This window comes from Cervus canadensis, chromosome 9 (assembly GCF_019320065.1).
Source record: "Cervus canadensis isolate Bull #8, Minnesota chromosome 9, ASM1932006v1, whole genome shotgun sequence".
NCBI lineage: Eukaryota > Metazoa > Chordata > Mammalia > Artiodactyla > Cervidae > Cervus > Cervus canadensis.
The window spans coordinates 77,265,899-77,281,070 of NC_057394.1; the positions used below are offsets into that span (position 1 = coordinate 77,265,899).

Genomic DNA, 15,172 nt, shown 5'->3' on the forward strand with positions numbered 1-15,172 from the left:
TGTTAAAGAAAAAAGAAAGAGTTGGAAAATATCAAAGCCTATTTTTCCAAAATGATAAATTATGAAAGGACACGGAGCCTTCAACACAGGAATAAGATACAGAACCATAGACATACATCAAACCAATGAGAGCAAATCATCAAAATGCCACAGTGCTCAAAAAGTGGCAAGCAAGTAGGAAATTAAGGCAACTCTGAAAAAGATAGAATTGAGAACAGTGAATGTAAAATGGAGCAGTGAAGAGGAAAAGTGAAGAAATCAGGACAGTTAACAAATTGCAGTTATTAATGGATTGTGACACTTTTAAAAACACCGAAAAACATGTTTTTCTTTAAAGGGAGTGTGTTGTCTAGAACGAAGCTTTAGCATATATATATATATAATTTAGTGTCCTGGGTCTTCGTTGCTGTGTGGGCTTTTCCCTAGCTGCAGAGAGTGGGTGTTATTCTCGAGTTATGGTGTGTGGGCTTCTCATTACGGTGGCTTCTTTTGGTGCAGAGCATGGGCTCTAGGCATGCGGGCTTCAGTAATTGAGGCGTTTGAGGTCTAGAGAACAGGCTCAATAGTTGTGGCACACAGGCATGTGGGATCTTCCCAGACCAGGGATCGAACCCATGTCTCCTTCTTTGGCAGGTGGATTCTTTACCACTGAGCCACCAGGGAAGCCCCCAAGAAACCTGTTTTTAAATACTGATCCTATGAATTCTGTGACCTGAACATAATGCTATGAAAGACCCTTCAGTTAGAATGGTTGAGTGGAAAGATGACCTTCTTTCCAATAGGAAACCTTGGTCATCCAGCTCGAGGCTTGGTTCTCTTTTGACTCTGTATCAGTATTTGAGGTAATGTAGAGAAACAGATCAAATTTGAGATCAATTTTAAGCCACCTCACATATCTGGGCAGGTGTTCTGGGCCTGGGTTTGGCCGAAAGCACCTCAGTACTGCTCTGCTTCAAGTTTGGGTTTGGCAGAGCCAGGGGTTTCGTGGCCTCAGACCTGCGTCTCTGATCCCTCACGGTCACGATGTTTCAGTCTCTCTCCTCCATTTGAGACTGACTGGAACGGCCATGCTTCATTTGGGTGGGACCTTCACATCTTTGAAAATCTGGAGTAAAACATAAAACTGAACTCGAACACTGAAGCCCCAAGCACAGCCCCCTCTCCCCTGACCAAGTCCCTAGAAGCCTTATGGGCCTGTCTGTGCCCAGCCTGGCAGCCAAGCCGTGTTCCAGATCTTCCCAGGCACTGGGGCATCACTCCTGCAAAATCCTAGAAAGCAGAAAACTCCCTCTGTATTTTCTCATTTGCAATGTTGGGGAGAAGAGAAATTTTGGAGGAAATGAAAATGTTCTTCAGCTCTTGACATGAGTGTACTAATGAAGTCGCATGTCAGCATCTGGCATCTGAGGGACAAGGAAACCACACCACACTTGGGGAGGTCTTGGGACTTGGCCTCGGGGTATGTTGTTATTTAGTTGCTAAGTCATGCCTGACTCTTTTGTGACTCCATGGACTGTAGCCCACCAGGCTCTTCTGTCTATGGGATTCTCCAGGCAAGATTACTGAAACGGGTTGCCATTTCCTCCTCCGGGGGCTCTTCCTGACCCATGGATTGAACCTGAGTCTCCTGCATTGGCAGGCGGCTTCTTTACCACTGCGCCACCAGGGAAACCCACCTGGGGATATAGGGCCCTCAATAAACATTCTCAGAAGGGGACTCAGCAAAACCCAGAGCTGTTACCACTTCCTATCTACCCCTCGCCAAATCCAAGAGAACTTCTAAAAATGAGTCTTAATGCTGCCTGCTTTCTACTGAAATAACGCTACTGCTCAGAAGTGTTGTTCTAATTTATGGAAGCTCAGGTACATCAGAAATATTCTTGCTATTACACTGAGATTATGAAAAATGAGCATGACTGGTTGACTTTTTTCTTTAAATCCATTCTAAATCTTGGACTACATTCAAGCTTTCTTTTTTTTTTTTTTCTTCTGTGTTCACCCAAATGAACTTGACTCGTTAAGTGTGACCCCAGGAGCAATTGGCCATGTGTCCAGGCCTTTACCTCCTCCACAGCCATCTCATTTTCATCAGTAAAACAGGCCAGCAGCCAACATTGTTTCTCTTTTCAACTGTCTTTGTGGTTGTAAAACAGGAAAAATAAGTAAAACTGAGCTCTCAGTGCTTGGCACATCACCCGTTCCAGTTTTCAGTTGCTGAATTCTCTCAGAGAGACCTCATGAATGACACCCACAGGCCTTTGTGATCGTAGGGGAGCTGCCCTTGTTCCCCTCTCCTGTCCAGCAGTTTCTGTGCCATCTACTCCACTCTTAGATTTCTTAGTGTATATTCATCTTAGATTTTCCAGAAGACCCTCCACTTTAAATATTTTGTGAAGGATCCACTCCCAGAACACTTCTTGGGCCCAGATATCCCACACAAGTTATGGAGATGCATCGGACAGGCACTGCCTCCTCCCCTGTCAGCCTGTGGTGGTCCAGGGTCTGCTGCCCCCAGGCACCAGACTTGGGACCACACTTGTGTGTTTGAAAGAACTGACAAGACTCGGTTGTTTCTGCAGGGTCCAAGGGTAGCCTGTTAGCAGAAGGAATCCTGCCAGTCACAGCTCCTCTTGGAGCCAAGAGGATGGCCTAAAAGTCTCTCTTCACAGTTCCCTTTGGTCACTTTTCAGAGACTTTCTCAGAGAGAAGTCATTCTCCCTGATTTTCTTCCTTCCTTTCCTACCCTCTGCCCACCCCCAGGACCCTCTTTGTCTCAGGACCCTGTTTCTGAGCCCCAGGAAGCTATCCCTTGTTTCACCCAAAAAGGGGATGGTGAGCTCCCACCTTCATAGGGGAGCCCTTTCAGAACAAACCAGCCTCTTCCCTGTGTTAACATGGGTGTGTAATTCTGCTGGAAGTCCCTCCCTGGCAGAGATGACGATGCACAGGAATCAATGCTGAAGGGGACACACAGGGATGGCAAGAACTGGAGAGAAAAAAAATTAGTTTTTAAAAGTTTTTTCATTTGTTTCTTAATTCTCATTAGAGTACAGTTGACGTGCAATGTTGTTACTTTCTACTGTACAGCAAAGTGAATCAGTTGTACATGTATCTACCCTTTGTTAGGCGTTCTCTTTCCCATATATGTCATCACCGAGGACTGAGTAGAGTGCCCTATGCTGAATGGCGAGTCCTCGTGAATTACCTCTTTTATATCTAGCAATGTGGATGTGTCAGTCCCAATCGCCTTCTTTATCCCTCCCCCACTTTCCGTCCAGGACCTATAAGATTGTTTTCTGTATCTGTAACTCTGTTTTGTAAATAAGTTCGTTTGTGCCACTTTTTTTAGATTCCACATATAAATGATATCCTGTGATGTTGTTTCTCTCTATCTGACTTAGAGAAGAAAATTTTCTAAATGAAAATAGTTTGCCTAGGAGACTGCTATACACACACACACACACACTTAATTCATGGCGATTGAGCCTGGCTTTCTGCCTATCAAGATAATGATAGCTCATGTCACTGAGTTCTTTCTTTGTGCCAGATACTGAGCTAAATAAGTGCTTTACTTGGATTGTATTATTTAATCCTAAAAATTACTCAAAGTAGTAGGTGTTATTATTGTCAAAGTTTTCTAGATGAGGAAACAGATTCAGTTCAATTCAGTTCAGTTCAGTCGCTCAGTCGTGTCCGACTCTTTGCAACCCCATGAATCGCAGCATGCCAGGCCTCCCTGTCCATCACCAACTCCCGGAGTCTACTCAAACTCATGCCCATTGAGTCGGTGATGCCATCCAGCCATCTCATCCTCTGTCGTCCCCTTCTCCTCCTGCCCCCAATCCCTCCCAGCATCAGGGTCTTTTCCAATGAGTCAACTCTTCGCATGAGGTGGCCAAAGTATTGGAGTTTCAACTTCAGCATAGGAAGATGATAATTACGATTACAATTAGACTATGCATCCTGATTTTTGGTTCAGAAGATGATGTGCACAGTCCATGTTATAGTTATTTGAATATAAGAGTTAATCCCATATTAAATTAAAAGGACCTAGAAGTCAAAACGTTTTCTGCCTCCCCCCACGTATACACACTCACATAGAACTTAGAACAATGAACTGCACATTAAGGAACTAACAAATCTTTGTAAAATGCATGCAGGCATAGCAGGATTTGCATAAGTTAATGCAGAAACATAACCACACTTTTGGAGGTATAGTCACGTGTTCACTCTTTGAGGTCACCAATAGAGAAATAAGAAGTAAAGTATAGCAGTAATGGGGAACATATTTAAAGAGAGAAATGAAAGACCTTAGCCAGAATTTAAAACAAGAGAAATGCCATCCTAGACCAGAGATAGAATGGAGGTGCAGAGGGGTGAGGCTGGCTGAAACCAAAAGCCTGCTGGGCTCTGGGTCTGGGCACCTAGAAAGTGAGGTTCCGCAGGATGAAGGACTCAAAAGTTCTCCATCACACATGTGGCAGGAGCCAGATTCAGGGCACTAAGGCACGTGAAGTGGGGCACTCCCTTATCGTGAAGACACTCAACAACAAAGGAAAACGTGTTCACCTTCTTCCTCAAGCCGAGCATCTCAAAAAGCAGCCTGAGGGTTCAGGGAACATGAGGCAGTGAGCCCGCTCCTGCCGGCTTGCAGGGCCCTGCTGTTTCCAGCTGCTATTGCTGTTGACCCAACGTGCCTTCCTACTCCCGAGGACAGGAGAAAGCAGTGGCACCTCTGCTAGTGTGAGGAAGACAAACTCGTTCTGAAATCTAATGTGGAAAAAGACAGCCAACAAAAGTCAGCCACCAAAACGTTGTAGAGTATTTTAGACTCAATTTTGTAGAATATTTTTGGCCAAACCTTTAAATAAGTACGCTAAAGGTGCTCAAAAAGTAAAGCATAACTTTTTTAAAACAAACTCCATTAAGTAAAAATAAGAAACGAAACAGGTACAAGTAGCAATGAAAAAGAACCAACTGTGAACTTGAAAACTGTCAAAAATTGTTTAAAAATATATAATTTCCAGTAAGGACAAAGTTGAAGAGAGACGAGTACTATGGATGGTAGTGGTGGTGTTTCTGCGTGTGTGTTAGTCACTAAGTCGTGTCTGACTCTTTGCGACCCCATGGACTGTAGCCCTCCAGGCTCCTCTGTCCATGGAATTTCCCAGGCAAGCATACTGGAGTGGGTGGCCATGTCCTACTCCAGGGGATCCTCCTGACCCAGGGATCAAACGCGGATCTCCTGCATTGCCGGCAGATTCTTTACCGTCTGAGCCACGAGGGAAGCCAAAGCAGAGAGGACAAGGCTGCTTTTCAGTTCACAAGAAAGTACCTGCTAGGTCTCGCCCTTTTATTCCCACACCTGTGAAAGACTTTGCTTTGAGTCTGCTTCAGCTCTTCAGCATTAGTTCAGCAGCCATCTCGGAAAGCTTTCTAAGAGGAAATGCGTCCTCTTTCTGTCCATTAGGGATACTCAGTTCTATAAAAGTGTGTGCAGCCCCACTGTGCTAGAATCAGGATTCTAAAACGGTGAGAAGTGACTTTCTCCCTCCACTCTCCTCAAGCCCGTTTCTGTGACCGAGGCAAGGATGGCGCAGCCGGGATGGGGGCTGCATTCCGTGAGCAAACTTGGGTGCGCTCATGAAACTCACGGAGCGAGGGCCCAGCCTGGCCCTCTAAACCCCAGGATGGACAGGGAAAAAGCTCTCAGTGTTGCCAGGAGCTGTAGAGGAGAGAGTTGAGGGTGAGGGGGGTGTCGGCCACTGTGTCTGAGGAGAGAGATGGTGCCGAGGTTTCGCACAGTCCAGTCCAGGGCAAAGTAAAGCTCCAGAAGGAGGGTTCTGTGCACGGCTGTGAGGAGGCCTCATTCCCGGCTGAGTCTCTAGGTCCCTGGGGGCTAAGATGCAGGAGAAGGAGCACTCCTCAGGCCCTGTCCCTTAGAGCTGTGTCCCTGCTGAAGGAACCCAGTGCCACCTGCCTGGAGGGCTCAGTAGCTCCGCCAGAAGCAGCTCTCTGCCCGGGGGAACTAGCAACATGCGGGAAACTGAGGGGCTCCGGGCAACTCGAAGGTGCAGCACAGAACATGTACGTGGAATTTTCTTTCCATTTATTCAGACTTCAAAAAATACATACACACTCCCTTATAGATAGCCAATGGGCTATGACTCAGGGAACTCAAACCGGGACTCTGTGACCACCCAGAGAGGGGGGATGTGGTGGGAGGGAGTTTTAAGAGGAAGCGGACATATGTGCACCTGTGGCTGACTCATGTTGATGTATGACAGAAAGCAGCACAGTATTGTAAAACAGTTATCCTTCAGTTAAAAATAAATAAACTAAAAAAATACTGTGGACAGCGTGCCTGCTATTTGAAAGGTGAGTGCGCAACACTGCTGAGGATTTGAGCAAAGTGAATACTGCCATGGGCGTCTTTTACATAAGTAACAATGTTGTCTTGAAAGTAGGTTGAGGACCATGAGTCATTTTGCTTGGACGATGTTCTTCGAAGTGGCTGCACTGAGCAGTTGGTTTGTGACTTGACCATAGATGGTCACAAGCTGAGCCCCACCTTTTCCTGTGGTACCAGATCCAGTGTGGACCTTGAACTCTGGGCACATCCCTCCTATCCTTGCCACATTTATCTGGCTCTTAATTTCCTTTAGCCAGGCTTTCCTTCCTCAGTTGAGTGACTCTCACCTCTGCAGAAAATTCTGCCTCCCCTCCTATCTTGTGTAAAAATTTCTTTTCATTGTTTCCTGTCTCATTTATTTATTGGGTTAGCCAAAAGGCTCTTTCAGGTTTTTCCATGACATCTTACAGAAGAACCCAAGTGAACCTTGTGGTCAGCCCAATATTTTGTTTGGTTTCTGTAGAAACAGAGCTAGAAGATAATGTAGAGGTTTTTCAGCTCAGCACCCACATCTTACAGATGAGAAAACTGAGGTCCAGAGAGACTGTTAACATTTTGTTACACTCTGAGCCCTGAAGAAAGGACTCTCCGAGAAGGATTTGGCTTGTCTCAGAGGGTTGGCTGTGTTTCCAGGCCCTCACGTCAGTAGTTTCTCAGGGTGGCAGACTTCCTGCCTTCCCCAGAACGCCCCAGAGGTCCAGCAGTGCAGGTCGCTCTGCAGAGCTCTGCCCCCCTTCAGGAAGGCGGACTCTGTCTCTGACCTGCTGGACTCCTGGCTTACTCTGACCCAGCGCGCTCCTGCCCCTGCTTCCTGACAGTCCCAATGTCCTCCCCCATGTTCTCCTGCCAGCCTGACCCGATTCTCCCTGCCTCTGTCTAGTACCCATCTCCTGGCCATGGCCTGCCTGTGAGTCCCGTGGCCGGTTGCCTCACTGCCCATCCCAGGAGCCTCCTCGTGACAGCGAGCAGGGCGCAGCTGCCGGGCTGTGGTGGGGCCAGCTCTGCTCCCAGCCCGGCGGCCATCAGGCCATGACCCGGCTGCACCTGCATGCCGTGCCTGCCAAGACAGGATGCTGTGGATGTCAGCGCTGATGAGGGCGGTCTCTCAGAGAGTTTCGTCAGACATCTGTGACTCGGGGTTTCTTCTCTTCAGAGGGGATAAAGCAGGACAAATTCAAGTGACCTTAAACCGTAGTGTCAGTGCCAAATGGTCAGCAAGAGACAGTCCAGATGAGAGCCCGGTGGGTGTCAGATCTGGGTCATCCAGATCATTTCAGGAGGCGATGAGGAATTCAGATTCCTGGGCCTCGCCCACAGAGGTTGCGGTTTCCATGGCCCATGGGAGAGTCCAGGAAGTTGAGTCTGTAATAAGCACAGGTGACGCTGATTTCCCCGGTAGGCACGCCTCCCGATGCTCCATGGCCAGGCCCACGGTCCCCACCCAGTGCTGCAGGCTGGCCAGACTTGCAGAGAGGAGCCTCTAGCGTTGACCCAACACTTCCTCCCTCCCTCCACACAGCTGCTTCTGCTTCTGTGTCTGTGCCTCCTCCCCTGACTCGGTAGGAGCCGGGCTGTGTCCCAGAGGAGTAGCCAGAGGAAGCAGGGACACACGGAGGTGCCAGGGAGGGTGGCACAGAAACGGAGTGGAGGAGTGGTGAGGACGCTGCTCGTCTTTCTGCCAAAGGAAATGACTGAGCCGAAGCACAGTTATCCTGTTGAAAACCAGCTGTCCACCATCAGCCAACCCATGAGATGTGTGGTGAGTCCCTTGCCTCCCAGCCCCAACACGGAGGTCTGTTGCAGTCTTTCCTTCTTCAGCCTTACCTTCCTCTTCCTCCCCCTCCCCCTTATTTTACTACCCTACATGTAACACCAGATTAGAAAGAGAGATTAATGTAAAAGGTGCATTGTTTACATGCTGTCAAACTTGTCTGATTGATCTTTTCCCCTGGTCTTTAGATATGACACCATGCAAATGAAAATGTGTAAACTTGTCACCTCATTCCTAAATGGACCAGGAATGGTGTGCCGGCATGGCCCTTCCTTCTTGGCTTGTGTTGTGTTTCCTTTTCCCAGAGGGACGCCGGGGATCAAGTGTGACTTGCACAGAGAGTGCAGAGGGGAAGGCCTGGACAGTTCTTGGTGGAAATACCCTTTAAAACGTGACTTTATATTTTAGCTTGTAAAGGGCTTCCCAGGTGGAGCAGTGGTAAAGAGTCCACCTGCCAATGCAGGAGACTCAGGTTCAATCCCTGGGTCGGGAAGATCCCCTGGAGAAGGAAATGGCAACCCACTCCAGTATTCTTGCCTGGAGAATCCCATGGACAGAGGAGTCGGGCTGGCTACAGTCCATGGGGTTGCAAAGAGTTGGACTGGACTGAACACACACACACACACATACACACACAGTTATCTTTTGGTCTGAGTTCCTCTTTAAAATTAAAATGGCCATTAAGCTCTTCTGCGCCTAGTGTACAATTTCAAATTATTTCCTCTTGCAGTTGTCTCAGTGCTTGCCAAGACCTCACAGATGAGAGGATGTTTTATGCCTTCAGTATAAGTTTTGTTCCACTTACAGACATTAATCACCAAATGCCAAGGAGTGGTAAACATATGGGACAAAACACCAGCATAAATTACATTTTCAAGGCGCCCAGATAAGAACAAAACCCATGTCTCCACATAGCACCTTAGATCTCTTCTGGAATTCGGTAGTGGTATAAATCTCAAATTATAAATGCATGTGACATTTCTGCACCGTATTACACCATCATAAAAGCAAATCACTTTTTCCCCTTTCTGAGTGTGCCTGAATTTGAAGCAGAAGTAAAAATGATTTTAAAGAAACATAAAAATGTGCTAAATGCAAGCAAATTTAAACTGGGAATTTTTTTTTTTAATCACTAAGTAAAAGTCACCATCACACATTGCAGCTGCTTAAGAGCTCCAGTCAAAGTGTGGCAAAAATTTCTAGGATAAATGATCCTCTTCCACTTTGTGGGACAGTGTTTCAAAGTGGGTTTACTTAAAATGTTAAAGTTACAGCTGTCTGATTCCTGCCATCAGATGTCTGGTTAGAAAAACACCGGGGTGGAAACCCTGATGATAAAACATGCAAAGCAGCCTGTGCTTCTGGAACACTCCACACATGCATGTGTTGTGTGAATTACTGTGAGTGTTGGTTCTTAAGATGTGCCAGGAAGAGGTTTGGACTGTAGGGCTTTTGAAGTGGGGGTGTCTCTCACAGGCAATCACCCAGAAGTGATTAAACATTCAACAAATGAAAGTAAAAGTGGTAGCATTTGTTTCTGCCCATACTGAAGAGATGCTTAGAGACATGCTTGACTACAAAACACTCCCAGATTTGAGGGGAAAATTCAGTATTTTTTAAATCACGCTTAACTTTTGAAAGTGATTTTATTGTGGTTTTATAGGAGAAACATTATTTTACTCATAAAAAGCTCATTCCATTTATTAGAACCAACACAAAAATCATAATCTGTAGATGTAGCAATATCCCAACAATTCTGGGCAAAAGGTGTAAAACTATATGGTTAAAAATAAATATATGGACACAGCAAATAGAAGAATGCAACAAATGTACTGATGAATATAGAACTATATTCCTTTTATGTGATACTATAAATGCAAATAGCAGTGTTGCTTTTCAGAGAGTGCTGGCACCTGAAAAACTAATCATAATGTAGACTGTATGTTAATGGATTTTTATGTAGCAGTCCAGGCAAAATAAAAAATAGGGCTTTCCTGATAGCTCAGTTGGTAAAGAATCCGCCTGCAATGCAGGAGACCCGGGTTCGATTCCTGGGTCAGGAAGATCCGCTGGAGAAGAGATAAGGCTACCCACTCCAGTATTCTTGGGCTTCCCTTGTGGCTCAACTTGTAAAGAATCTGCCTGCAATGCAGGAGATATGAGTTGGGAAGATCCCCTGGAGAAGGGAAAGGCTGCCCACTCTAGTATTCTGGCCTGGAGAATTCCATGGACTGTATAGTCCGCAGGGTCACAAAGAGTCAGACACGACTGAGCGACTTTCACTTTTTCCAGACAAAATAAATACATCAGTTGAAAGTGAAAAAAAAGCTAATAGCAAAATGCAATACATTTGAAATTAATTCACAAAGAGCCAAAGTATGCATAAACAAAACAATAACCGATAGAAAGCTTTAAACTACACAATACAGAGGAAAGAACTCCAATATTATGCCCTATATGCAACAAACTAAATACTTCCTGAGTAAATAGGAAACTAGAAAAACATTGAAGTGAAGTTGCTCAGTCGTGTCCAACTCTTTGCAACCCCATGGACTGTAGCCTACCAGGCTCCTCAGTCCATGGAATTTTCCAGGCAAGAGTACTGGAGTGGGTTGCCATTTCATTCTCCAGGGGATCTTCCCGACCCAGGGATCGAGCCCAGGTCTACCGCATTGCAGGCAGACGCTTTTCTGTCTGAGCCACCAGGGAAGCCAGAAAAACATTAGATGTTCTAACAGATTCTACCCTGAACTTGTTATTAAGGTGAATCTTTTGGTTTTAAGTCATAGGTTGTTTTGAGACAAATTTGTATCTAAAGTTTAGTGAAGTAACCCAGAGTTTAGTGAAGTAACTCCTTATCAGTTACGTGGTCTCGGGATTGTTGTTTTTTTGTTTGAGAAATAAATAAGCACCTACCTTGGATGCCAAGTTGCACTGTGAAGAGTACTGATCCCACTGTTGTCCACCATCCTCCGACCTCAGGGGCCTGGCCTGACCATTGGAATCGGAGCTCATGTAGGGAAAGCTTGTTATACTTGGAGGTGTCAGGGGATGTACCATAGAGACAAATCCAACACAATTTAGATCATGTAACAATAACTGATATACTGATGCGTTGTGTAATTGCTTAGTGGTAAGGAATCCGCCTGCCAATGCAGGAGACCCAGGACACTTGGATTTGGTCCTTGTGTCAGGAAGATCCCCTGGAGGAGGACATGGCAACCGACTCCAGTAATTTTGCCTGAGAAATCCCATGGACAGAGGAGACTGGTGGGCTGCAGTCCATGGGGTCGCAGAGAGTCGGACACAACTGAGTGACTGAGCATGCATGTAAATGATTTTAATTTTCTCAGTAGCAAAAAGACACCAGGTCTTGAACACCCACCTGTCAATAACCCCAATTTTTGAGTCCAGTACCTAAAGATTATATGAACACTGTACACTAGGTCGGTTTACTGGCCAGAAGGAAAAGAGGACCCTGGTCGGCTGTGTTGTTAATGCAGTTTCGTAGCCCAAAGTGAAAAGCCCTGTTGGAAGTAAATGTAGAGAAGCACTTCCAGTGACCTTGAGAGAGGATGGCCTTGGCTGATGAGGAGCCTGTGATCAAAGCATAACTGTGAACTGAACAGAGTTTAAAAGTAAAAGGGACCAATAGTGACAATTAGGGGGCTTTCCAGGTGGCGCTAGTGGTGAAGAACCCAGCTGCCAATGCAGGAGATACAAGAGATGCGGATTCAATCTCTGGGCCCGAAAGATCCCCTGGAGGAGGGCATGGCAAACCACTCCAGTATGCTTGCCTAGAGAATCCCATGGACAGAGGAGCCTGGTGGGCTTACAGTCCATGGGGTCACATAGAGTCGGACACAACTGAGGCAACCTAGCATACACACACAGCGACAATTAGAAAGATTGCCTTAATTAGATCATTAATGTTCTTCGAGGCAGCTACATTAAACTACTCAGGAATTCATTTAGCTGTCACGGCCTCAGCCATCTTTATGAAAAGGAGGCAAATAAGTATTATGCACATTGATACCAGGGATTTTCCAAAGTAGTAATAACAAAAAACACATTTCAGGACCATCAGCCCACAATCTACCATCTGAGTCTACATCTGAGTCTGCAGTTACAGTGAACAAACTAAACACAGAGTGAGTTATGACAGATACTTATGCACCCAAGGATTATCTCTATTGTGTATTAGAGTTAGTGTACTCTGTCTCATAAAAGAAGGGCATGTACACTTTAAAAAGTTTCCCATTAAAAATGAATTTATAAAATTTAAAAGGCTTAAAGCTATCTGAGTAAACTTGGCCCTCCAGAAGTTCTTATTGTCCCAGCACTCTGTACTGTGGACTGCTTTAAACACAATACTGTGTCGACTGATTTGGATCAAACTCCTGTTTAAAAATCATTTATCATCTTTCTCCTCCTCAGCTCCTCATCCACACACCATGAGTGGATTCTTTTGATGCACACACATAGTTTTTCAGCTCGGCATAAATGTCCCTTACCTGTTTCTCTTGGTAAATCATAAACTCTTCTCCCTGTTTTAGTCTCAGTCCTCCCTTTCTCTCCCCCTTTCCTTTTGGAAGCTGTAGTCACAGTGCTGGCAAACATCTACCAGTTGAAAGTTCTTTGTTGAAAATCACAACGTGCAGGTGGTCTCCCTGAGAAGACAGGGGAAGCCTTCGCTGTGCTGCCCTCTCGCTGTGGCTTTCTGCTGCCTTGTGAACTCTCATCCTGGGTTCTGAGCTAGAAGAGATGCCACAAATCACCTGGCTTAATCTTCGTGTTTTACGGTTGAGGGAATTAGAACCCCAAGATGTGAACTAACTTCTTCCAACATCATACTGCTGACTGGAGGCAGTGCAGATGGTCCTGTCATTTTACCTCCTGAGCCCCAGTCCCGTGCTTGTCCCACTGCATACAGACCCCCCCCCCCGGCCCCCGCTTCCTCGTCTATTGATGGTGATGAATGTTGAAGCTTGGTTTGCTTGTTTGGGAAGAGAGGAGTGAAGTGGGTGATAAGAGAGGAGCTGGATGGGTCCCACTTGTCTGTTTTCCAGAAGAATATGAGGATGCATGGACGTTTCAAATGTATTTCCTCAAGGGGAATGTCCCCCGAAATAAGCATGAAGCATTCATAAGACTCAGATACGGTTTGTTGAACCACAACGTGGATAACTTCCAGATATGGAATGTGGAATGTGGAAATACACCCTTTCAGGACTCATCTCTTTCCATTCCCAAACACTCAGCTTGGCAGGGCCCAGAATTTACACATCATCTGCAGTCTCCCCAGGGCTATGATTAAGAATACTTCCAACCACACTGTAAACATGTAAACAACACGCTGTTGAATTTCTTTTCCTGAAAGTGTATACAACTGTCTACTGTGGAGGTTTCTCCAAACCCAGACCACGGCAAAGACAGGCTGTTCCTCCTCCTGTACTACAAGCCATGGCCTGGGCAGCCATCAGCCAGCCCTCCAGGGCCCTGCCTCCACTTCCACAAGTCTCCTCTTGTATCCCCAGTGGCCCCAGAAACTCACCACCTCCCAGCTAGAATACAGCATTGCTGGGAAAATGCCAGGGTGGTGTGTGTAAACCCTAGTGCAAAGGACCTTCTGAAATGTACATGTAGCCACCTCACACCTCACAGCAGAGCTACACCTCCTTAGGGAACAACTTTCCTGTAACTGACATGTAATATCGGTTGGGGGAAGCTGTAGACAAGATTGTGACCAGGCAAGAGTTATCTCTAGCACATTCTGGGTGCTTTGCCCCTTGGGTGACTTGGTGACCCTCAATATTTCCACTACTATCAAGCAAGTTTTGAAGGGTCAGTGAATTGCTTTAGCTTCATGAGAATATTAAAAAGAAAAATCAGCAGTCCAGACTAAAGCGTGCTTATGGAAGTAATTCTGGATAGCAGGTTTGGACGTAGCAAAAAGTTGAAGGATGACTCGCATTCATACCAAACTCCATATTACAGAAGCCGACCTAAAGGTAAAGAAACTTGAGGCTTATGAAAAAACTGAGGTGGAAAAAAATGCTTGTCATGAGAAAGACAATGCTGTTGTTCAGTTACTAAGTTGTGTCCTACTCTTCGTGACCCCATGAATTGCAGCACACCAGGCTTCCCTGTCCTTCACTATCTTCCAGAGTTTGCTCAAACTCATGTCCATTGAGTTGGCGACGCCATCCAACCATCTCATCCTCAGTCGCTCCCTTCTCCTGCCCTCAATCTTTCCCAGTGTCAGGGTCTTTTCCAGTGAGTCGGCTCTTCACATCAGGTGGCCCAAGTATTAGAGCTTCAGCATCAGTCCTTCCAATGAATATTCAGGGTTGATTTCCTTTCGGATTGACTGGTTTGGTCTCCTTGCGGTCCAAGGGACTCTCAAGAGTCTTCTCCAGCAACACAGTTCAAAAGCATCAATTCTTCAGCTCTCAGCCTTCTTTATGGTCCAACTCTCACAGCTGTAAATGACCACTGGAAAAATCATAGCGTTAGCTGTTTTTTAAAAGGCAATTTGGTTGAGTTGAAAATCCGTGAAGCCAATGAACTATCGCTTTCTGAGTCTGAAGAGTAAGACTTTTGTATGTCTCATTTTCCTTGCACTCTCAGTGCTTTTAAACTGGAAATCTGTCTTTTCTTTTAACCCACTTCCCTTTCAAATAACTTAAATCTTTGCCTCTCCTCTTCATCTTAACTGTGTGTACTTAAGATTTTCTTTTTCCAAAATCCTTAGAAAAGGGAAGGAGAGGGAGGAAAAAATATTTAACAGAGTCTTGCATTTCTACGCAAGATAGCAGCTTTCGTTGATCTCCATGTGTAACAAACCGAGTTTTTTCAGTGACTCTGAGCAGCTTTTGGCACTCTGGGTGCTAACTCATCTACTGACTCACGGACCTGGACTGGCTGCTGGATGGAAATAGAGGGAAAGGAGACCCAGTTATCCAGGCTCCCGAAGCGTTCGGATATTA

At 45.8% G+C, this 15,172-nt stretch overlaps 1 long non-coding RNA gene across 4 annotated transcripts in view; it reads left to right on the top strand.

The window, feature by feature from the left end:
• The window catches only part of LOC122447189, a 349,507-nt gene that overhangs the window by 197,300 nt on the left and 137,035 nt on the right, over positions 1–15,172 (top strand). The window contains exon 1 of one of the 4 annotated variants that reach the window (XR_006271155.1): positions 7,885–8,171. The exons of the other annotated variants lie outside the window; for them this stretch is intronic. This is a non-coding gene — a long non-coding RNA (uncharacterized LOC122447189). Of the gene's footprint in view, positions 1–7,884; positions 8,172–15,172 lie in introns of those variants that run through there. 4 annotated transcript variants of the gene reach the window in all.